We start from the raw sequence: 23,484 nt of genomic DNA on the forward strand, positions 1-23,484 counted from the left end.
AATTGGAGCTGCTGCAGCTCTGAGTGCTGGCAGCCCCTAAGGCCAGTCCTGCTTCGAGGCTCTCTCCAGCACCTCTTGTTCCTACCCGCCTTGTGAGTGAGCCATGGGGAGCACTGACTCGGGGCAGCCAGCATCTGCTTGAGGTAAGTACCCTGGAGAGCCTGCAGGGCTGGAGACAGGAAGGCCTCTTCCCAGGGAAGCTGAACCCCAGCGGAACAGGATGGAGGCTGGGCCATCTCCTCAGTTCCATAATTAAATCTGAAACCTGAGACTCTCTGTTGGGGGAGACCTGACCAGGGGGTTTTCTCTTTCAAAGGGTTACCTGGATCCTCATTAAAGTGCCCAGGACTGGGTCACTCCAGGCTCAGCAGCCCTCTTGACCTCTGCCTCTCACACCCGTTTTGGGGTAAAGACAGGGTGGAATTCAACCCTGGCTGAATAGGAGGCTGGGGCAGTCTGAGCCTGCATTGATCCTACATGGATAAGTCTACCTGGAGCAGGACTCCTTCTTGTTCAGGACTCCGTTCGAACATTTTCTCTTTAGGAAGACCTTCTTGGAGCCCCCAATTCAAAGTCACAAGCCTTCACCTCTGACACATTTCCCTTTCCTGTTTTCTCTCTGGCACTCACCCCTGTGTCTCAGGAACCCACCGGCTTCCTTGATGGATGCCCCTTAGACTGTGGGCTTCAGGACAAGAAGGCAGCCTGTACAGCTCACAAGGTAGCTCAGCTCTCCACAAACATTAGAGTCAGTGCATGAAGGAAAAGGGGAAAGAGTCAAAACACCAGAGGAAACCCAAGACGCCGCCCTCCCGCCCGCCTGCCAGTGGGACTTGGACTACAGAGTGGGTTTTGTTGAAGGAAGAAAGAAATGCGGGAGGGAAGGAGAGAGCCGGGATAGGGAAAGAGAGAAGGAAGGAGACACAGTTATGCTTTTAATCTTGATAATCAAACTTTATGATGCAGCCATAGAATGGCTGGGATCCCTAGAACACGATACTCAAGGATTAAATGACTCAAGGAGGTGACATTTCTGGTAGTGTGGCTTGTATGATCTTCTGTAAATCTCTGACCCCTCCCAGCCTCCCCGCCATTTGCCTAAGCCATCCTCTCTCCCTCCTTCTCAAACTTCTCTCCTCTCTTCCTAGCCTTTGCAAATTTTTCAGAACCCTGAGTCTGGATCCAGGTACCTAGAGTAGAGATTTAATATAAATTTGATGAGAGTCAAGAAACTAAAGGACTGGTCGGGGAAGATGGCAAGACAGACAAAGAAGAAAAATATCACCAGGAAAAAGCAAACAACCTGGAGCTGCCTTGGGCTGAATCTCCGATAGACGGAACCGCAGCCGGCCAAGCGCATACAAAGCTATCCTCCCTCATACAGACAAACACGCTCTCTTCCAAGGGATCCGCTGTATGGAAAAACTCTGCAAAGAGGGCCGCTGAGAGGGGAGAGAAGCAGAGCATGAGAAGGCGGGTGGCTGCCTTTTGCAGGAGCAGAAGAGACAACCTCAGATGGTGGAGGTGACTTGGTTGGCAACACAGCGAAGCTCTTGCAATGAGGAAAAGACAGTGTCTGGACAAGGGTTCTCCAACCATATAAAAACAAAGCAAAAGCACAGCTTGAGTAAAAGAGATGCCGCTTCTATAAGCTACTGGGCCTCGTGTGACCTTTCTAAGTATTAGAAAGAACAAAACTGCCCCTTGTCACCTTATCCCTGCTCGCTCTCCCCTGGGTGGTTGCTCTCATGGGTCAGGACATACGTGCTCTTTCAAAGTCAGGTTTGGGGCATGGTCTCTGGTGACCCTGCATCTGGCAGGAGTGCATTGCATGCTGATGGCTGTGAGTCTCTGCCCCAGGGGTGCTGGGATTCTGAACTCCCAAAGTCAGCCAATAATGGAGTCCTCCCAGATATGCAGAAGTTTCACACAGGTAGGGACGTGCTGAAGAAGTTTCTGGTGTCCTCTCCCAGAAGTCACATCAAAATGCACAGCTGTGTAACTTTGTGCAATTCACCTTAGAAACTTTCCAACTTAAAAAAAAAAGGAAAAAGAAATAAAAACACAGTAAAGAAAAAAAAGGAATGTGAATTCGAGACCAGCCTGGTCTACAAAGTGACTTCCAGAACGGACAGAACTACAGAGAAACCCTGTCTTGAAAAACAAACAAACAAGAAAGAAAGAAAGAAAGAAAGAAAGAAAGAAAGAAAGAAAGAAAGAAAGAAAGAAAGACAGACATTGAAATATCTACCCCCAAATAATCTCCCAGTTCAAAATTTTGTTCCAACCTACAAAGGTCATTTCTCTCTAGATCATTTCTTTTCTTTTTCCTCTGCTTTTATTTTGACCCCTCTCTCTGTCAAGACTCCTTTGTGAACCTCACAAGCCTCAGCAGCAAACCCTAGATACCAGCAAGTCAGAAACTATAAACCCAGATCTGGAGCAGCTGCTACCTCTGCTGACCTAGCTCTCTAGTTCTGAGGCTCTAAGACAAATCCCAAGTCTCTTGCTGAATGATTAGTAAGAAAACCGGGCAGTCAGCAAGCAAAGGTGATCTAACAAGGTCCTGGGGGTCCAGACTAAAAAACAGTTCCCACACCTAGAAGCACGGGGTGATCCAGAAGCCCAGATGCATGCAGGAATGCAACATTTCTGCCCTACAAATCAAAGCAAGGCTAACAATTGGAATGGCTGCCACTAAGGGATCATGCCAATGACGCGGGAGGGGATTTAACAGATCCAGAGAGTCTTGTTTGGATAGGGCCATTGTTTGTGCGAGCTTGGCAAAACCACTAATTAAAACTGTAATTTTTTCATTAGCACTCTATCCCTATAAGTTGAGAAATCACTCCATTTGGGATGGACTGGTCCATTAAATACACATAATAATCTCAATGAGCACCTACTGAACATTGGCTGCTGTGTCAAGCTTCTAGAAATCCGTCACCTGATCTGCCATACAGCAGGGAACTGATGTAAGGAGCATGCTCTCTCTCAGTCACGGGATCTGATTTCTCTGTGCCCTAGTCATTTGTGAAAGGAAAGAGATTGTACTTTATACATCATAGGCTTTATGCGATTTTTTTCAATCAAAAAATTAAGGAAAGCATTTGCGACAACAGTAATGATATAGTAAATGTCCTATGACTATTACTTCTTGCTGCATCACTTTTCCTCCACAGAACACGGGCTCTGCCTAGGGAACATGAGGGATGGATCTGAAACAAAGCAAGTGTTGTTGTGGAGTTTGAATGTTGCTCTGTTTGTCAGAGTCAGGCGTGTGATGTAAATTATCATCGGCATACCAAAGTTCTCTTGGTGGAAATGTCTTTAAAGATTTAACACGGACTTTGGATGTGGTTGAATGGTCAAGGCTGGCCTAGCATGCGCGTGGGGGAATCTGGCTTCATTCTCTGCACTGCAAAGGGATGCAGCTGGTGGAAATAACGATGCTGACAATGGTGATTGCGGTTCAAGGGAACCAGTAGCGTCCCTGCGACTTGTGCTGCAAGCTTCCTTTGCAAGTTGTATGGATCTGTGCCTCAAATCATTGAGCCATGGGAAGATGAAAGGCAAATTTACATCGTAGACAGGTAGCCCGAATTAGATACATCTACAGTGTTTCCACTGGTGTTGACCAACTAGGCTGTTCTGTGCTTTATCTGTGGTCCCAGAAACTTGACTCCCCATGTCTGCCTAAGCCTCCCTACCACGCCTTTCCAAGTGACTTGACTCTCATTGGGCAATGGACGTCCAAGCAAGACAAGCAAGGGTGTGCAATGGACAGGGCAAGGTAGAGACATGAAAATGCTGGCAGCTGTCTCTTGGGCAGCTTGGGCAGGGTTCATAGCATCCATGGTAGCTCTCACATCAGCAGAGCCTGGCAGAGCAGGCACACTGTACCCACTCTGCAGCCTGCCCCTTACATTCCGGGTACCTGTGTGTATGATGGGGGATACAAGACTGTCCACTGTGCTGTAGAAATGGATAATCCCAATCCCAAAGGTGTGGGCGGCTGCAGTAACTCTGGGAAGGGTGGGCAAAAATACCAAGAATAAGACCCATAAGGAGGAATATGTATAAAGTTTTAGTTTATTAAACAAACTTATTCTGCCCGCAGAAGACACAAAAACCTAATTCCAGAATGTGGTCAAGCATTGAAGTTGGAGACTTCTTCCAGGGCCACTGAGACTCACAGGAGAGGGAAGTGGACTTTAGCAGGAAGGAAATTCTAATGAAATAGGGTACTGTGGCGGGGGCGGGGGAGAGCTTTGAATCTAAGCTACCAGGATTGCTAGATTCCAGGGCTGAGCAAGATCACATGACTGCTGTGATTCAAATAAATAAACGAATAAATAACAAACAAACAAAAAAAAACCACTTATGACTCTGGTCTCCCTCTCCCACACTTCCTATTTACCCTACTGCCCCTGTGTGACCTGCATCTCTTACACATCAGCATCAGAAGCATGGGGAAGCTTAGAGAAGGCAAGCTCTCAGACCTCGGTACACACAGACTTGGGATCCCGAGCAGAGGGCATATTCCTTAGCCACACTTTTCCCAAGGTGAATCTCCTCAGAGCTGAGGCCACTGGGCAGCCCACATCTGCATTTGGGCAGTGAACCAAGGCTTGTGTGAGCCCCTCCAAGCTGAGTTTCCCACATCTTCCCAAACTCACCTGAAGGCTTCTGGAATGGATAGTGAAAATCGAAGCCAAGAAAAGGAGCTTTGGAGCTGCCAGCACCGTATCCTGGGCCAACACCTTGCCAGGCTGCTGAGCTGAGGACAGGGCTTGGCTTCGGCTTTCATATCCCCCAGGCAGACAGAACACACAGCCAGGACTCACAGGAGATGGGGACTTGAGAAATGAGCAGATCTGGTCATTTAAGGGAAAATTTTCATGCTCAGAAAATAGACTTGAGTACAACACTCATACCATTTAATTTACCATTAAAGAAATCTCGGGGTGGGGGAGAATGTTCAGGGTTTTTTTTTTCCTGTTATCTCTATGTGTTATGTGGTGAACTACAGACATACACTTATTGACTTGCTATTTACTCTTCAATGCTTTGTATTTTCTTCCTCAGAGACTCTCAAATACTTCTACCCATCCAGAAGCTAGGCAATTGGCTATTTCTAGAGGAAAGTGGGGGGTCCTGAAGGTGGATTTCTTTTTCCTCCTGTTCCCACATCTTTGGGCCATGAGCAGATGGACAAGCATATGTGACTGCCTTCTCCTGGCACCCCAGAAGTGACCTTCTTAAGGTCACCCACACTGTTTTACAGTTCCCTGATGGGGTGCTTTTAGGACCCTGCACTGAAAACCAGGGTGTTGAGGAAGCCACGCCACGACTCTCCTGGCCAATTAGCCTCCTTCATGCTAGTTGCTGGGCAACAGGAAGGGAGCCTGTATAGCAGCTCTAAAATTTTCAGAAGATGGAGGGAGAGTTTTTAGCTGCATCCCGGCAGGGGGATAAGGGACGGGGGTCACAAAGCTTTAGGAATTAAGAATCCAATCTTCCAGTAGGGACAGTTCATTTGGACAAGGACAAGCAATGTCCCTGTCCAGGGTCTGGGTGAGAAGGAAGCAAGTGTTTAAAAAGGCAGATGAAACCCAAGTGCTTGCTGGACAGCGGCTTGGTTTGTAAGGCTGTGTGTGTGTGTGTGTGTGTGTGTGTGTGTGTGTGTGGTGTTTGAGACAGGGTCTCTCTACATAACCTTGGCTGTACTGGAACTCACTGTGTAGACCAGGCTGGCCTCAAACTCACAGAGGTCCACCTGCCTTTGCCTCCTGAGTGCTGGGATTAAAGGTGTGCACCACCATGCCCAGCTTGGCTTCGAAGTTTTGGCTCTTCCCTACGACTCACATATCCAACGACCTCAGAGCCTGATCATCACAAAACCAGAGTCCCAAGAAAACTTAAAGAAATTAGAAAAATCTGTAAGACATGTCTGTTCTTTTGAGTCGAGTCTTGGTAGTTGCTCTAAAGGAAAGCTGGACACCCCTGGGTGTGCAGTTTCAGGCACAAGCCGTAGATTTATGTCCTGCACACGCTCAGTGACAGAGGCAGGGACAGTAATGGCTTCGTAGGTCATGGATTACATAGTACCCATAGCATCTCCTGCTGAAAATACACATTCTTTGGTCCCACCCCACAGACACTGAACACGGGCGTGAAACTTATACTTCTTAATAAACATTTTTTTTGGAAACTACCGTTATTTTCCTTTGAAACATAGCTGGAACCATCTCTTCTATAATGTCCTAATTAAATGTTTTCTCAGACTCCTCTTCTGGCCCCTTAATCCATTTGCCCTCACCGCCTTCAGTTCTGTTCTAGGAAACACTAACACATTTTGTAGTTCTTTGCAAATAATCTGAAGTCTCCTTGTTTTGTGCTTTGCTGGGAAAGCATTTACCCTGGAACATGACTGTTGCTGGCACACTATGGTTTTGGGGTCATAACAGGCCATTGTCAATCTAGGAAATGGAGCTGTACTGGAATAGCCCCGCCATTTTGTTAATGTTTTATATAACGGTCATAGTGTAGTCACAGAAGTGAGTGAGACAGAGATGGCATGGCTTACAATGCTTAAAATATTTATTTTACCATCTGGCCTCTTATAACAAAAATCTACCATTTGTTATTTTGAATGAGTGGCAATGCCTGGCTAATCCTTAAACAGGGTCACTTCCTCTTCCTGGCTCCAAAGCTACACTACATTTCCCAGCCTTCCTTGCTGCGAGGCATGAACCTATAGCTGAATCTGATCAAACAGATGGGTAAGAAAACTGTAAGATTCTAGCCTGCATACAATTTCCCTATGTTTGCACACAAGCCCAGCACTGACTCAGGAGGTCCCCTGAAGGTAGTGGGGCTCATAATGTCTACTCTTAATCATTACTTGCTGACAGGACTCTGGTCTCTTCCTTCTTACTTGGAGGCAAAGCGCTGACCCACTAGGAAAGCTATTTTGGTTTTTAAATGAGAGAGAACTCAGCCTCAATCAGTTTGAGTCTTTGTGCGTTATATTAAGTCCATTTGTTACAGCAGCTTGGATTAATTTAATTTAAATACTGAGCTTCCTCCTTTAGGCTAGAAGTTAGAATTAAGGAGTGGGGTCTTTCCCTTATTCAGAACACCCCTAGCATCTCCAAAACCATGAGCCAGGAGGGTAGGGACCGACCGCTACTTCTGGATATGAGGAAGGAGGTGGGAGAACCAGGGAGGGTAGGGGTGTAGACACTTGTTTTGCCTGGGGTCTCTCCCCACATCTTCCAAAGGCCTAGGGGGCTTGTCATCCCCCTGCTGACTAGGGGCTGCCCTGCCACACACACACACACACACACACACACACACACACACACACACACACAGCAGGAGCAAGAGGTGTGGCCGTTTCTCCAGGGGATAATCATTTCCAGGGCAGATCTAACAGTCTAGCCCTGTACTGAGACCGCTATAGAAGCCAGTGGAGTATTAGGGATGAATTCTCGACACAATGTGGCAGGCCTGGTCTTAGACCATCCAACTCTATCCCTTAGAGTGAGTCCCCACCTCTTTGAAGTCATGATTTTCTATGGAAGTCTACATCTCAACACAGCACACTCGACTTTAGGCAGAAATGGAACAATTGTTTATCAAGTTGCCAGGATGCCTATGGTCCATTAGAAGTGCCTCAGCGGATTAGGCAACGTTTGGGGCTTTGCCTTGCTCACTGGTTTGAACGGCGAAATACCACTTTTCAATATGTTCATGTATGTGGTACTTTACTTTGACGTGTTAACAGATATGTTTCACAAAACTCACTCTTAGACAGACACACTCCTTCGTCCCTGGGAAGACAGGATATAAGCCCACCTTTGGGGATGGATTGTACCAGTTCCACGCAGAGAACAAAGACACTAATTCTTGGTCTTTTAAGTTTTAAAAATCTAGACCCATGTTGTCTGAAAACGTGGCTTCTAACTACATGAGACTATTTGAATTGAAGTGAACAGAAGTGAAACCATGCCAAGGATCCCGGTCTCATCGCTCAGGTGGCTTTGCTCGCAAGGTTGGCTTAGAAAGAGAACATATACAATAGGCCCATCACCGCAGACAGTTGTACCAGACAGTGCTGCTCAGAACCAAGTGTACCCAAGGTATACTGGATCCATCAAAATTAGGATCCTTCCAAAGATTCCTCCTCCTCAGGGAAAGACAACAGAGGTAGTGAAGGCACCAGAGTCATGGATGAGCACACAAGGCGACCTCTTTCTTAGCTCAGTGTGACAGACACAGGACTGGAGGCAGGTCAGATCAAGGGGGTGACAGAAGCTGACACGGTCCTTCTACTAGCTGGGGCCACTCAGGGCAGAAAAATCCTCTCAAAACCCCCTTGGCTCTCTATCTTGGTCCAGGAGCATGAAAAGAGCAGGGAAGTCAGGTGGCAATTAGCCGCGGGGCTCAAAAGAGTCTGCAGCCCCCCCCCCAAGTGCCTCTGAGAGAAGTAAGCAGGAGGAAGATGGCTGTGCCTGCAGGAGCTAAAGGGAAGAGGCACAGGGAGGGAGCAGACCATAGTGGTCTTTTATAAGATAGTCTTATAAGATAGTTTACCTCTTATCTCAGGGTTTCTATTGCTGTGATGTTGGGGAGGAAAAGGTCAGTTTGGTTTACATATCACAGCCCACCGCTGAGGAGAGCCGTGGCAGGAACCCAAACAGGGCATGACCTGGGGGCAGGAGCAGATGCAGAGGCCATAAAGCCTCAGGCTTGCTCCGCCTGCATTCTTATAGAATCGAGGGTCACCAGCCCAGAGGTGTCCCCAGCCACAAAGAGCTGCACCATCCCCCTCTCTGTGAACCGCTAATCAAGAAAACGCCTAAGTCAGATCTTAGAGTGGGATCTCCTCAGCTGAGGTTCCCGCCTTACAGATGACTCCAGCTTGTGTCAAGCTGACATCAAACCAGACAACACAACTGACCTCACACACAAACTGTTAAGCAAGAACCTTTCCTTTCCTGCCCATCCCCAGGATCGCGCATTAATACATCATACATCGCAATAAATATATTCAAAATTTAAAAGTTCCACAGTCTTCGAAAACGTAAACATTTAAAAATCCAGTCTCTTTGAAACAGTCAGTCTCTTAAAAATTTTAAATTTCCTTAGAAGTTCAAGTCTATCAACTGTGGGCTCCTGTAAAATAGAAAATAAACACTGCTGCAACAGAAGAACCGGGGCAGAGTCACCATCCGAACAAAGCCAATCAAACTCCAACAGTCTCAGTACTTCATTGTCTAACGAATCTGGGCTCCTCCCAGGGAACCTCTGCAACAGGACCGGCTTGTCTTCTAGGCTCTCCTCCACATCTGTTGCTGTTCTTGGCACTCACTCTACGGCACCCGCATCTCCAAAACGGCTGAGGTCTTCTGCTGCAACCGGGCTCCACTTTGACCGAGAAAGCCTCCCCCGAGCTCCCCTCAGAGACTCCAGCCCTGCCACCCAGGGCCAAGGCTCAGCTGCTCTTCATAACCTCTTCCTGCTTTCAAAGCCGCTACCACCTGTGTGGTTCTTACACTACCAAGTCTGGCTGCCAGCGGGAAGCGCAACCTTGGTGGCCTCTGGAACACAGCCTCTGCTCTGTGTGCTGACCCGAAGGAAACGCTTCCCAGGAGAGCTCCCCACAGTGATGCCGGCCTCTCAATCACGGCCAACCTCTCAGCTACAGTGAAACAGCATCCACGGCACCAGTAAAGCAAAGGTTTTCATTCCGGCGCTTCGGCTATCTTGTTCATCACAGACGCATCTTAAACCACCTCAACAGAACCACAGATTCTTAACTCAAAATAGCAGCAAGCGGCCCCGAGAGTGTCCCTTAAAGGAGGGACCCTCAAACTTCTCTCTGAAATTTCACAAACCAGACCTCCAAAGTCCACACGGCTCTCAGCATTCTTATCTTCCATGCTCCCACAGAATGGCTCACTGGGCTTTGAACACTCAGTGAAGTTTGCAGCCCAAATTTCCAAAGTCCTTGCACGAGCTTTCCTAAAACACATGGTCACATCTGTCACGGACAGACATACGCCACAATCATGCCACCATTCTGTCTTGTTTGGCTGTGGTGAAACATGGCCAAAACAACTGTGGGAGGAAAGGGTTTATCTGACTTAGCCTTCCACATCACTGTTCATTAGGGAAGTCAGGGCTGGAGCTCAAACACAGCAGGAACCCAGAGGCAGAAGAACATACAGAGGCCAGGGCAAAGTGCTGCTATATTGGCTTGCTCATCCTAGCTTCCTCAGCCTGCTTTCTTACAGAGCCACCAGCTCAGGGACAGCACCACCCACAATGGGCTGGACCTTCCTCCATCACTAATTAAGAAAATGCCCTACATCCAGATCTCACGGAGCCAATTTTCTCAACTGAGCTTCCATCCTACAGATGACTTTAGCTTGTGTCAAGCTGACATCAAACTCGGAACCACATCTCCTCTGCCTCGATTCCGCTGAACAACACTCAAACACTTAGAAACTCATACAAACCCACTGGGGAAGAAGGAAAGGGGACCCATAAATGCCTGCAGTTCGGTTTTTGTGGAAAGTGGACGTCAGGGAAACATTTTTAGAAACGAAGCCACCTATCTCAGAGACTGATGCGTGCAGACTGAGTTTATGCCCACTATATATTTCTCATATTGGCTTTGCACGAAAATGTTCTTAGGACTGAACACAGTGAAATACCAACAGCTCAAAGAAACTCAATCTCAATTTCCCCATCTACAAGTCCATCACTGGATAGGCTGGGTTGGGGATGACAGGAAAAATGCAAGAAGAGAGAATGTACAGAGATGGCAGGGTACTCTAGCATGGGCCTTGATACCTTTCCCAAGGGGAACAAGAGCCAAGCCAATAAAACAAAACAAAACAAAACAACAACAACAACAACAACAACAAAACCCAAGCAAACCAGAATGTGCTTGATGCTTCAGCATCTAAGTGCAATAAAGAAGACACCCAACCCCAGCTTAACTCCCTGCTTTGCTCCATTAGAAAATGGGACAAAGGTATTATGCAAAAGGAAAGAACAAGCATTTATCCATTTGGCAGTTCCCTGGGCCAGCAACTTAATCCAAGGATTTGGCAGTTCCCTGGGCCAGCAACTTAATCCAAGGATTGTGTGGTACAGAACATGAACACAACAGAAGTATTTAGCAACCAGGCAATGTGAGTATGGTCGTTCTCCCCCTCAGAGTAGTGGGCATTGGAAAGCATCTGAGAACAGCATTTACTGGGTATCATCCACGTGACTCGTCTAGTAAACAGCAGAACTGGCATTTAGCAGGGACTTCTAAATAGTATGTCTTCTAATATAGTATGCTGCCCCCATGTTGTGTGTAGGTGGATACAAATTCTAACATTAAAACAGAGGGCTGTCAATCAAAAGCCTCTTAACAGGCAGTGAGCTGGGTATGTGTTTTTACTTTCTGGAAGCTGTCGAAATGTCTTTGAGATGGTTAGTCCAAGATGCTACTTTGAAGGACGGGTAAATTCACAAAGACTTCTAGAACAACCATGACCACAACAATAACCACCACCACCAAAGGACAACTTAGGGCCCTGTGTTCCCGGATCACCTTGGAAAGGCATTTTGCCTGATCTGATCATCTCATGGCTCTAACAGCTCCACCTCTGTGTGCACTTGCGTGATAAGACTAGACCGGCTGGGTCTAGACAAGGTACACGGAGAACCCTTCCCGGAGAACAGAAGACGCGTTCTTTAACATTCATTCCATTCTCTGAATTTTTTCCACTCGTGAGTGCCTTTTCTGAGATGGATTGTGGGAAGCTGCAAGAGTCTCATCTCCTTGCTGGAAAGAGCCCTGGCATATGGGAGACCTGGAGGCCTCCGCTGTGCAGAACCCAAGAGGAGCTGAAATCACGCCCTTCTTGGTAGAGGGAGAAGCACAGACGTCTCAGGGTCTCCCAGAGTCGCAGTGTGCAAATAATTAGACAAATGGCTTCACAGAAACGTTGTCAAGAACAGGCATTTCAATTCCATCTCCATGGTGATAGCTCATCAAGTAAAAAAAATCTAAATGTAAATCTAAAAATTGCTTCATTTGGCTGATCGGAAATAATAAATAGGAGTCCTGGGGATTTACCATCTTACCCACCATAATCAGCCTGAATTCTCTCAGATTCTACTTGTGTAGCTGGCTTGGTCCTAAGATATCTCAGATCAAACCACCACTGATCCCTATGAGCCTAAAAGGACGAGTTGCTTACAGCTCAGTTTCTGGAACTTCAGTCGGTGCCCTCTCTCTGGCCTATGGCTGGCACTCTTGAAGTTTTGACTCCAAGCCTTCTGAGATGCATCATTCCCACACACGGGATATTTATGGAAACAACTCCATGCTCTCTGGTGTGTTGATTCCCTGGGACAGAGTTCAGACTGGCCTCAAACTCAGAGATCGACCTGCCTCTGCCTCCTAAGTGCCTGGGTTAAAGGCATGCACCACCACCACTCGGCTTTATAATATTCTGATGGGTTATATTAGAAAGAGAAAAGAAAGCAAGGACTTGGGAATCTTTGTTGTTCTCACTCAAACACCTCAATTCAGTTTTTACATTAAAAATCTGAATGTTGGAATTCGAGGCACCCTGAAGTAGACAAAGACAAACGTTCTGCCATTTTTAAAAAAATTACTCAAATAAATGGTTTGGTTTCCAAAAAGCCGAGTCAAAAACAGGGACAGGAAGATGAGCATCAAGTTGTGAGTACAGAGACCCTTATGGTATCTGTGTAGAGACAAGCGAGGAAAAGGGACCAAGTTCATCAACTACAGATGGCGTAAACAATGATACAACTACTCAGAACCTACAGAAGTTCTACAGCAGTGGACACGGAAAGACATCCACTGTGTAGGGCTAGCAGAAGAGCTGTGTGGATGCACACAGGCAAAAAAGTAGAGGACTACAAACCACGATACTAAAGATTGCTTCTTCTTATCTTTATTTAATTTTGTTGCCTAAGACAGGAGTTTATGCAATGAGTTTATATGAACAAAATAATAACAATGACAATAATTATAGTTTAGAAAAACCACGGGGCCGGAAAGATGGCTCAGTGGTTAAGAGCGCTTGAGGTTCTTGCAAGACTTCAGTTTGGTTCCAAGCACTCACACAGCCATGGCTACTTTCAACTACCTGTTACTCTAGCTCCAAGGGTTCTGGCGCCCTCTTCTGGCTTCCATCGGGTATTACAAACAGTGCACACAACACACGTACAGGCAAAACACTCCGGCACGTAAAATATAAATGTTAAAAAAAAAAATCAAGCCACAATGCTGCTTTTAAACCAACTTTTTAAGAATAAAAGAAAAATTATTCAGCATATATGAAACACTGGATTTAACACCCCTCTCTCCAAAGCACCCCTTAAACAAAAACCTTACTAGGCTGCATACTAGGGTGAGAAGCAAACTGAAAAGGCCATATGCTCCATAAATGAGAATTCCAAAATAAAGGGGACATTCTGTGTGACCACATGGAACAACAAAGCCACAGATCTCTGGGGGGCCTATGTCATCTAAGAGACGGCAGCGGATCACATCCACATGGGCCGATACGCATGGCATGGTGGGCAAGCGTAGGCGATAATTGTGTACCATCCCAGAGAAGTGCGATACGGGCCAACTCGGTCATCTGTGCTGAGGCTGCTTTCTCATCTGATAGCGGAGGTGATAACAGCAGATGGGCTACAGCCCATAGTGCAGGCCCGCGCAGGCACATTAGGAAATGCCTAGTGTTGTTTTCCTCTCTATTGTTCCCACCACAGGCTCCATGGAAACCAGTGCAGGAGCCGCGTTGGGCAGAAGAAAGGTTGCCCTTTCACGTGGCATCTCTCGCCGCTCGCCATCCGCTTGCTGGAAAAGACCCTCCCTGAACTGGCATCCACGCTAAAGCTACTAGTGAAATTAAATGGCACTCATTTACCCCAAGAACACTGGGAAGTCCGCTGTGCCTTCTCTGGCACGAGGCAGGTTTTTGGAAGCGCATCATCTGTTGCTGACTTACTCTGTTGACGAAGCCAATCAAAGCCTTCCCCCCCTTGCCTTGGCAAATGACTTGCCACACTCTAATCAAAAGGCACTTTTAATCCGATTCCTTTTCACGCAGCTCTTTAACCAGGACCCACATGCCATTCCATTCCTCCTTCCCCCATCCTGAATGTAATCAGCCTGGTCCAATTTGCTTATATAAACAGGAGGCCAAGGCAGGGGGATGTCCCTTGGCCGTGGCGGTTCTGCTTTTTAGACATTGCCGGCGACCTTTCAATAGAACCAGACTTGGAGGAGAGTTATATTAAACAGTTTGACTCCAAACCTAAACAGCCCCTGAAGCATTAGTGGTTCAAAGATCTCCTGGTGCATTTATGAAAAGCCATTGATCTGGGACGAGGTGTCAGAGGACTTGAAATGCACTAAGAAAACTCCTTTGCTGGCAGGAGGCAGAGTGGTTTTCATTAAGGACCTGCCCTTTATCTCGTCACATTACTGACCTGCCAAGGCAGAGATGGGCTGCTGCCCCAGCCTTGAAGCTGCCTTGGGTCAGGAACGATGATAAGAAAGCATTCATTTTTTTTAAAGACACATACAAAGGAGGGAGGTGTGGCTCTCTGACTGTCTGCTTTGCTCAGTTGGATCCCCAAATATACTTTAAATTCTAAATTTTGTGACAACCTTTGATACATCAAAGCCTTAAGAACACCGCGGATCATTTTACTGGTGTTTGTTAGGGCTGGAGGCAAAAACAAATAAATAAATAAAAATGATACATAAATAAATGTGTGTCTTCTAAACTTCAGAACCTGAAATATCAACCAGAGTAACCCAGACCCACGAACACCCAAACTGCAACTGATCCCCTGCAGAACAGTACAGGCTACCTCCAACCACATTCTGTTGACTACCAGCTCGGTGACCTGAGTGGAATTCCTGCCATGGTTTTTTACATTGTGATGGGCATTAGTAGCTTAGCTTCAAGGTGCATTGTTGCCAGAGTATGGCAATAGGGTACCTGGCAATTAGCTGAAAAAACCAGCTATTGCTATTGCTTATTATTATTATTATTTATTATTACTGAGCCATAGGCAACATTCTGCATTTATGTGCACTGTGTATTTTGGGGAAGGGAGAGGTCCATATATTTTATATTCATTTCCCCCCAAAGGGAATAACCACTAAGCTACCTGGACTAACTCTCTCCTCTAATTGATGAGCAAGATCTTACCCAGGGGTTGCAATGCTTTTCTCACGACTACACAGTAAGCCAGAGGCAAGGCCAGAACTAAAACCCCAAATCCGCTGACACACTTCTGCCCAGTGTTTTAAAAAGTGTTGGAAACATTAACCAAAGCAGCCTTGGAGCTACTCAGCCTTGCTCAGAAGTGACCTGTAAGTGAGTGGGGTGGTAAGGACACCTATGGGTGCCCTCAAGGCAAAAGGAACACACAGCAGACTGGAGGTGTGAGAACTGTGGGGGAGGGGTGGGGATGATGACACATGGGGTGGGAGAGGGGCTCTCTCTGAGGGTAACTATCAACAGATAATGGGGGGCGGGACTTCAAGGCCCTAGGTGGGCCTGTTCTACCCCAGCCCCTTCCTATCTTCCATACAATCTAGCAAGATGTGTTGATCCCATGACAGCCATGTGACTGAAGAAAGCCTAGAAAATACACACACCCTTGATTTTAGCAATGATTTTCTGTCTTCCTCACTCCTCCACCCCACCACCTCCCCTCCCCGGCAGACAAAACTTTAGGGTTTCAGGAGTCATACTCCTTTCCCAAGGCCAGGTCCCTTACAGGGCTTTCACATTTTCCTGGTTTCGTGGTGGTTTCCAAAGCAAAGCCCTGTGGTGAAGCAGGGTTACTCATTAGACATGCAGATTGGGGCTCCCCCTCTTTCAGACCTACTCTGAGGAGACTCTGGGGTGGGCTCCAACTTAACAGGGCTCGGAGGTACAATCAACTCTGAGACCCACTAATTGGAATCATTGGTGTGGTGGAGAAACCAAAGCAGGGGCTAGAGGCGTGGAGCGGCCTTCTAGAAAACACAGTCCCTAGAAAACCGTTCCCCCCCCTTTTAATTTGAAATAAAACTGGAATTAGATTAGTAGCCCCGACCCTCCTGTGTTTTGCAAACAAGAGATCTTGGAGGGAAGTGGAAAATAAATTCAAAACCTTTCATCCCCGGCACAAGGACACATTCACGTAGGCATTGTGTGGGAGGGAGGCAGAAAGGAGGGCAGAGCTGGTTTGTTGAGAATTCTCAGTTTCAATGGAACCCACTGTAATTTAGGGGCAATTAGTGTCCACACAGTCTCCATCCAGAGGCTCCATTAATCCGGTTAGGTTTTATATACTAACCAAAGCCAACATCCTTGACTGTATTTAGGTCTTTTTATTCTCTCCCCACCGCACCCCCAGTGCTGTCCCCCCTTTAATGCTGAGCTTGTGGGAGTCACTTCCGCTCCTGGGAAAGGGGAGAAGCCACTATTTTGGCTGTACCCAGGCAGCTTCTGGGAAATCAGTCCTCTACTGAGCCCCACCCTGGAGAGAAGTAAGCACCAGCCACCTTGCTAGACCTGCCCGCTACCTGACTTGGTTCAAGTCCCTCTTGCCGCTTCCATGCTCTTCTGGGCAGCCTCGCCTGACAACATCTTCCTTCTGCATGGCTCAACAGCTGACTGCTAAGATGGTGGGGGTGACTTCCACTGCTAAGTCTCTTTACTGGGCTCGGCATCCACCCACCATCATGGCCACCGCTCCACTTTTACCCTCCCAACCCCCTGCAGTCCACACACAGTGCCCCATTTTGGCTTCCAGATTTCACGTGACCTACCAACTCAAGCTTCTAGGAAAACGGGTGACAGGGTAGTTTACAGACACCATCCTGGGGCTGGAGAGATGGCTCAGAGGTTAAAAGCACTGACTGTTCTTCCAAAGGTCCTGAGTTCAATTCCCAGCAACCACATGGTGGCTCACAGCCATCTACAATGAGATCTGGTGCCCTCTTCTGGCATGCAAGCATACATGGAAGCAATGTTGTATACATAATAAAGAAAACAAAACACTATTCTGATCTCAGGCAGAGATCTGTCACAAACTGCTGCCGCTTTAGCCCACCCACCTTATTTCTTGGTGCCCAATAAAAATGCATTTAACTCTCAATTTGTCTTTGGGGTGTCTTTTTTATCTATGGAAACCAATGCATCTTCTTTCATTTAAAAATTCTTAAGGAGACTAAATCACATCTATATAACACAAGCTTGAAGGATAACGTGAAGGAAGTCTACCTATTCAAAATATTTTCATTTTTACCTTATTTCATCCACAAAATGATGCAATGAATTAAGTGTGGTATGAACTATCACACCCAATTTCATGGTAAAGAAACTGAAACTTAGCTAACAAGAGCAGTTTATCTACAACTGGCATCGCTGGGAATACAACACACATTGCCGATTTCTCCTGTTGGGTTTATCTACGAGATCTGTGGTTTTGAAATTGCCATCAGAAGGAACTACTGGGGAAGAAAAGAGAGGAGAGCAGCCTGGGCTCTGGACATTCTGCTGACGCCTTGCTAACTAAACTATGCCCTCCTGAGTTTGGAAGCTACTTCCAGCTTGATGTTCCCATCATGCATAACCAGCATAAGGGCTGGCCCAGTGGCTAATAACATGGACTAGTCTTACAGAGGACCAGAGAGTTAGGTTCCTAAGAACCATGTAGGGGTAGTTTACAACCACGGGTAACTCTAGCTCCAGGGCGGGGGGGGGTATGACGCCCTCTTCTGGACTCTGCAGGCATCTGCACTCACAATAGCGTACACGCGTAAGTCAAAAAGCAAACACATCATCGAGCACCTAGTGTAAACAGCAGCTTCGGGATGATATATAGTGCCAGAAGCTCTGAAAAATCTTGAATTTCTTGTAGGTGCTCATACCTTCTGGCTTGAACCAGGTACAGGCAGTGAAACTGTACCCCAGTCCTCAGTAGAATATGTATAAACCACCCATCCACTTAGTCATGGTCTCACTGAGTCAATACACATTGAGTAGTTACTGTGTGCTAAACACTATGCTAGAGTATTAGGAAAAAAAGAGGGAGACGATGCTTTGGGATAGAACTGGCCCTCCCTCCCCCATCATCTCAATAAATACAAATCAGAACAAGAGTGACTAAGGGAATATCTGTTTGACGGAATGGAAAGGTAAAGAAAGGTCTCACCCAGCGAGGAAGCTGGGTTGCAGTGTGAGGACTTAACAGCGAAGATAGGAGTTCCTGGAAAAAGACGAGCAATCACGCTTCGCTGCAGAAAACGGGGCTGCACAGGCGCAGGGGTCGAGGGCCTGGCCTGGCTGAGGAATCCTGAGCAGATGCAGCTGCCAGGGGCCTGGTGAGAAAGAGCAGAGCGGCAGGGCTCAAGCTAGCAGGTCTGTGAGTTTCTGCAAAGCAAGCCGGGCGGCTATTGGAGGGATTTCAGTAAGCAGGGTCACGACTGCCTGATAACCAGGATAACAATGGCCAAGGCCTGGGCAAAGACTGAGACTGCTCACAAATATAAGAAGAAACATCAGAGGAGGCTGTTGGGTAGGTTTCCTTTGTCGTAGAAGTGCCCTTAAGGGATTTTATAATTTAATGTAGAGGCACAGCGGGCAGCGTAGACAAGGGAGCAGGAGAGGGGAAAATAAAAGCACCCCAAATTCAGACAGTCTGGCTCCCATCCTGCATGTCTATGATGGGCTGTGTAATGGGACAGGCAACTTAACTCACTTTTCTGGGTTGCAGTTTCCCCATCTGTGCCAAGCGGGCAAAAGTCCAGCTTCCCTGGGTTCTTAGGAAGCCCACTTAAAAGGGCTTTGCCACTGGTACCTGAAAGAGCTTTGCCCATGGAAAAGCATAAGGAAAATGTGGGATACTGTTATTATTAATTGTGTTGATATTTACCAGGCAAATAAAATTACAGTTTTTGAATAAGTATGGAATGATATCTTTTAAAATCTAGGTTGAAAATAAGTTACTAGATGCCAGGCTTCGTGGTGCACACATTTAATCCCAGCACTTGGGAGGCAGAAGCAGGTTGAACTCTGTGATCTACACAGTGAGTTCCAGGATAGTGAGAGCTACATAGTATGACCTTGTCTCAAAAAACTAGAGAGAGAGAGAGAGAGAGAAAGGAGAGGGAAGGAGAGAAAAGGAGAGAAGGAGAAGACAGGGAAGGAAGGGGGAGAGAGGGGGGGAAGAAGGAGGAGGAGAGAAAATAAGTTGAGACCAATTCTGTTCTTAGCTCAGAATTTTTACTCTTATTCCATGATAATTAAAATTCTTTCATACACTATATTTTGATTATGGTTTCCTCTCCCCTAGCTCCTTCCTGATCCTCCCCACTTTCTTACCCCACCAACTTAACGAGTGCGTCCATTCTGAGGTTGCCTTATAAACATACTTGGTTCCGGGACGCTTCTCAGGCCTCACATAAGTATTTACCAGAAAGATGTCATTTTTAACTTGGCGCTTATTTACATCTAATTTATATGTATTTCTCTCCATACTTTAGTTAATAGCTTTGGTTGTAGTGTTGAAGGTTGAATCCCGGGCTTTGTACAAGCTAGCCAGACACACTGCCACTCAGAGCCCCACACTTGGCACACCCAGGCTTTAGCATTAAGGAAATGTAATCAATACCACTGGCAACAAAAGAACCAATGAGCACTTTTCTTTTCAATATCAAACTTCACAGGTCGTTCTACCAGGACAGTGGCGCTTGACATTGGAAGCACCGAATGAGCTTTTCAAACCCTTCGCATCTGAATTCAGAAGAACTCAGTCAACAATTCTGCTCAGGAGCGGAGCAGAGGAACATTGTTTGAAGTTCTCGGAGACCATTCTTAGGTGGACTGAGGTAGAGAGGCACTGGCCTAGACTCTTGGCTGCTTTTAAACTTCCTAGGACCATTCCTAGAACTGAGGGTAGCTACCGAGGAGACCTGGGTAGACTGAGTCTGTCTCAACCAGTAGTGGATGGGTTTCTTGGTAAGTGATAGAACATCAGTAGCGATGATAGAACCAACAGGCAACATGAACTGAGAGTCAGTGTCAAACACTGTGTTAAACACGTTATAATATTTCAGCAATCCTACAAAGTGAGCAATATAATTATCTATTACTTACATCTAAGATCAACTATGATCAACTAACAGGAGCAGAAAGCTGTAGAAGCTTTCTCAAGGGTAGTGCTAGACACAAGCAGAACATTAGCTTCCTTGAAAGCAACTCTCAATCTTTTTGGAGGAGGAGGAAGGGTCTCACTATATTGTCCAGGCGGGTCTTGAACTCAAGTCTCAAGCGGTCCTCCTATTTTGCATTTCGGTCCTCTGTGCAGAGAGTAGAACAGTGTGCGTATCCCACCGTGCCACCCGTGAGCGCTTTCCCAAAGTCTTCCTTCACCCCAGGATCTTTCTCCGAGCCTTGTATTAGGCTTCTTTCCCTACTCTTAAGTTTTATGATGAACAATTCTTTGAGATGAGAAAACAAAGATCCACAGACGCCATGTTCTTTATTCCCTGGCCACAGAGCTCGCTGCAGGTATGGCCTTACGAAGCTGCTCTAACGTCTTCTGGATATGGGTTTTCTCATTCCAGTTGGAAAAACAAACCACATGCATTCCTGATGCCCTGGGAGAAGAGGGCATTGCTTCCCCTGGAACTGGAGTTACAGATGGTTGTGAGCCGCCATGTGGGTGCTGAGAATTGAACCCAGGCCAGTTCTCTGGCTAATGGATACAAGGTACCCAGTCTTGAATGCTTCTCTAAGAATGTTTGGATCCCAAATGCTGTTGTCCGGGAGACAGGTCAGAGGGTAGGACGACAGTTCCCAGGAGCCCTCGAAGTCACCTTCTTCCTCTAGAATTCAGTTAGAGCAGGCAGCCTTCAGCCTGCACACATACATCATTAGTATACCAAGGTTTGGAGCACACGCCTGGGTTTGGAGCACACAGCACCAAGGGAGGTGGGACGAGCTTCAGTCTTTCCCATGTATAAAAGAGAGATGACAAAGCCACCCTGTGATCACGCTGCAGCCTCTGCTTCACAGCTGAACAAAGGGCATGAAATCGGATGTTTTCCAAACTCAGAAGAAAGCGCTGGAAAACCTACCTCCTTTCTCCTGCCTTAAAGGACAGCGAGACACATAGCGTTTAATTTCCGAATTGAGCAATGTTCCTTTTTAAGGGAAATGTTAAGCAGGGATTAGAGACAAGATGGGCGGTAACTCTAGCCTCAGCCCTTTCATTGTTAATAGCATTTGAGGATGGGGAGCATTGGCTCTGCAGAGATGTGGGAAAAACCAAAGTCTATGTAAATGAGAATCGACACACACCGATAAGCCAAGCGCCAGACCCTAGGTCTTAATTACACAGGAGTCTAGATGTCAAAATGAATGCGGCTTATTGACGCTCAGAGACTTCACTTGGTATTAAGTTGGATGACCTTCTTCTGGGAGCAGAGAGCAAAGCAAAGGTTTCTCATTACGCGGGGCCACGTTCACAAATGCCAAAGGGCTGGAGTCATGCCTTAGACACTTTTCTGGGTACGGGGTAACGCTGAACCCAAGCTGCAGACCTGAGAAACACTGGCAACAAGCTAAATACAATGTGAAGCCAGGACTCCAAGTAACTGAAAGCTCTCAGAAGTCAAGGTCCTCTGCCTGTTCCCACCCATTCCCATAGCATCATCTACTCCATCTAAATCCAGGGATGATCTCACTGTAGCAGCTCATGTGCCTGTGAGGGACATACACGTTTCAAACGCCTCCTTTTAATGCTGACAACTTCAAGGAAAATAGTAAACAGTGATGTCATGGGAGAAGAGAACACTCAGGGTGGCTCACTCACACAAGCTGCCGCTATTGGTTAGAGGTTCACAAGCTTTCTGCCTCCTGGTGCAAGCTCCTTTCTTTAGATGATACAAGGGCCGTTTACCCTACGGCTGTTAAAGAGAAGGTTAAAGAGAAGGCTACTTTTAGGCTAGCGAACAGCCCAATAGTTCCCAACAGGAGTTAAGGGACTTGCCTTGAAATTGAAAAATAATCTCCTCTCCCCCTCCCCGGCACTAATTAAAGTGTCAGGACAGAGCCCCAACACAGATTTGACACATGACATAACGTCCCGTGTAATCGGACGTGTTTTATGCTAACATCAAAGCCGTGTCTGGGATAATGGAGCGAGATATTTAGTGCGTGTCTGTTGCAGTCTGACATATAACTCCATCCAGCTTCATTCTGCAGGCCCACGCTCACCAGGAGATTAACCTCGGCAGGCTGCAGTGAGGAGGGACAGAGCAGGCTCGGACAGGACGTCCAAGATGCAAGGGAAGTCCAAACAAATCTACCTGCGTAAGGTAGACTCTCCCTACCACTGCCAGTCCGAGGCCTCGTTGTCCTGTGGCGATCTCTGGCAAGTGTTCTCTCAGCCCTTCATGTGGCACATGGCCGTCTATGACTTCCTGATGACATTATTCTACACCATTTTGTTCACGGTGCTGTTCAACAATGCTGCGTGACCATCTCTCTCATGCCAAATAAACCTTCGCAAAGGCCAGAGTGCTTTCCGTAGGCATCCATCCTGACTGGCTCTTCACCCCATCGGTGAAGGGACAGCTGCCGTTGACCAGGTTTTGAATTGTTGGTTAAAATAATAATAATAAAATGGCCAACGTGTCAGAATCTAATACAATGAAAATAATAGAGAAACGACCGTCAGCTTCAGTGTCTTGGAGGTGTCCGATTACTATCGATGCTTACCCTCCATTTCAGGCTTGTCACAAGCCAGGAACACACAGGATGCCAACTGGCATCAGTTGGTAAGTGACACTCTCAACAGCACTAGACCAGAACACTAAGAATTCCCGGAACAATGGGCAGCATAGGAGATCTCCTCTGAGACTGACGGCTGGGTGGGTGTGTGTGCACGCGGGCGCGTGTGTGCGTTTACAGATACGATGTATGTAAGTATATGATACGTTTCAACAAATAGCTCTATGTACATATGAATTAAATTACACTTTATACTGAGCTAGACAAAACAATATGGGTTTCTAAGCTTTCTTGCCTAGGTGGTATTTTCCTTATATATAGGAAAAAAGGCTGCAAGCTCACGAGCAAGTCAGCTCCAAGCCACATCAGCAATCATGACAACGGAGCAATACCCAGCTTGGGTTTCCATGCGTCCATTCCTGAACGTTCCCTGTAAAACTAGAGCCCACAGTCTTATTTCATAGCACAGGCACAGAAACTCATTGGGCTGTTTGTTGGGTTGGACACGATAAGTTCTGAGGACAAGCGTCTAGGAAAACCATTAAAGGCACAGAGACAGGCTCTCCCTGTGTCTCTGCTCCATCCTACACAGAGATGGATCATGAGACCAGTACACCGAGGA

The 23,484-nt window shown here is 46.8% G+C and overlaps 1 protein-coding gene and 1 long non-coding RNA gene across 2 annotated transcripts in view; one reads left to right on the forward strand and one right to left on the reverse strand.

The window, feature by feature from the left end:
* Positions 1 to 23,484, reverse strand: part of Slit3 (slit guidance ligand 3) — a 597,834-nt gene that overhangs the window by 332,549 nt on the left and 241,801 nt on the right. The window lies entirely within an intron of this gene.
* Positions 12 to 22,647, forward strand: LOC125401672 (uncharacterized). Its single transcript, XR_007232425.3, has 3 exons — positions 12 to 143; positions 19,793 to 19,954; positions 22,335 to 22,647. It is a non-coding gene; the product is annotated as an uncharacterized LOC125401672 (long non-coding RNA).

Source organism: Myodes glareolus, chromosome 9 (assembly GCF_982192425.1).
Source record: "Myodes glareolus chromosome 9, mMyoGla1.1, whole genome shotgun sequence".
In the NCBI taxonomy this organism is placed as follows: domain Eukaryota; kingdom Metazoa; phylum Chordata; class Mammalia; order Rodentia; family Cricetidae; genus Myodes; species Myodes glareolus.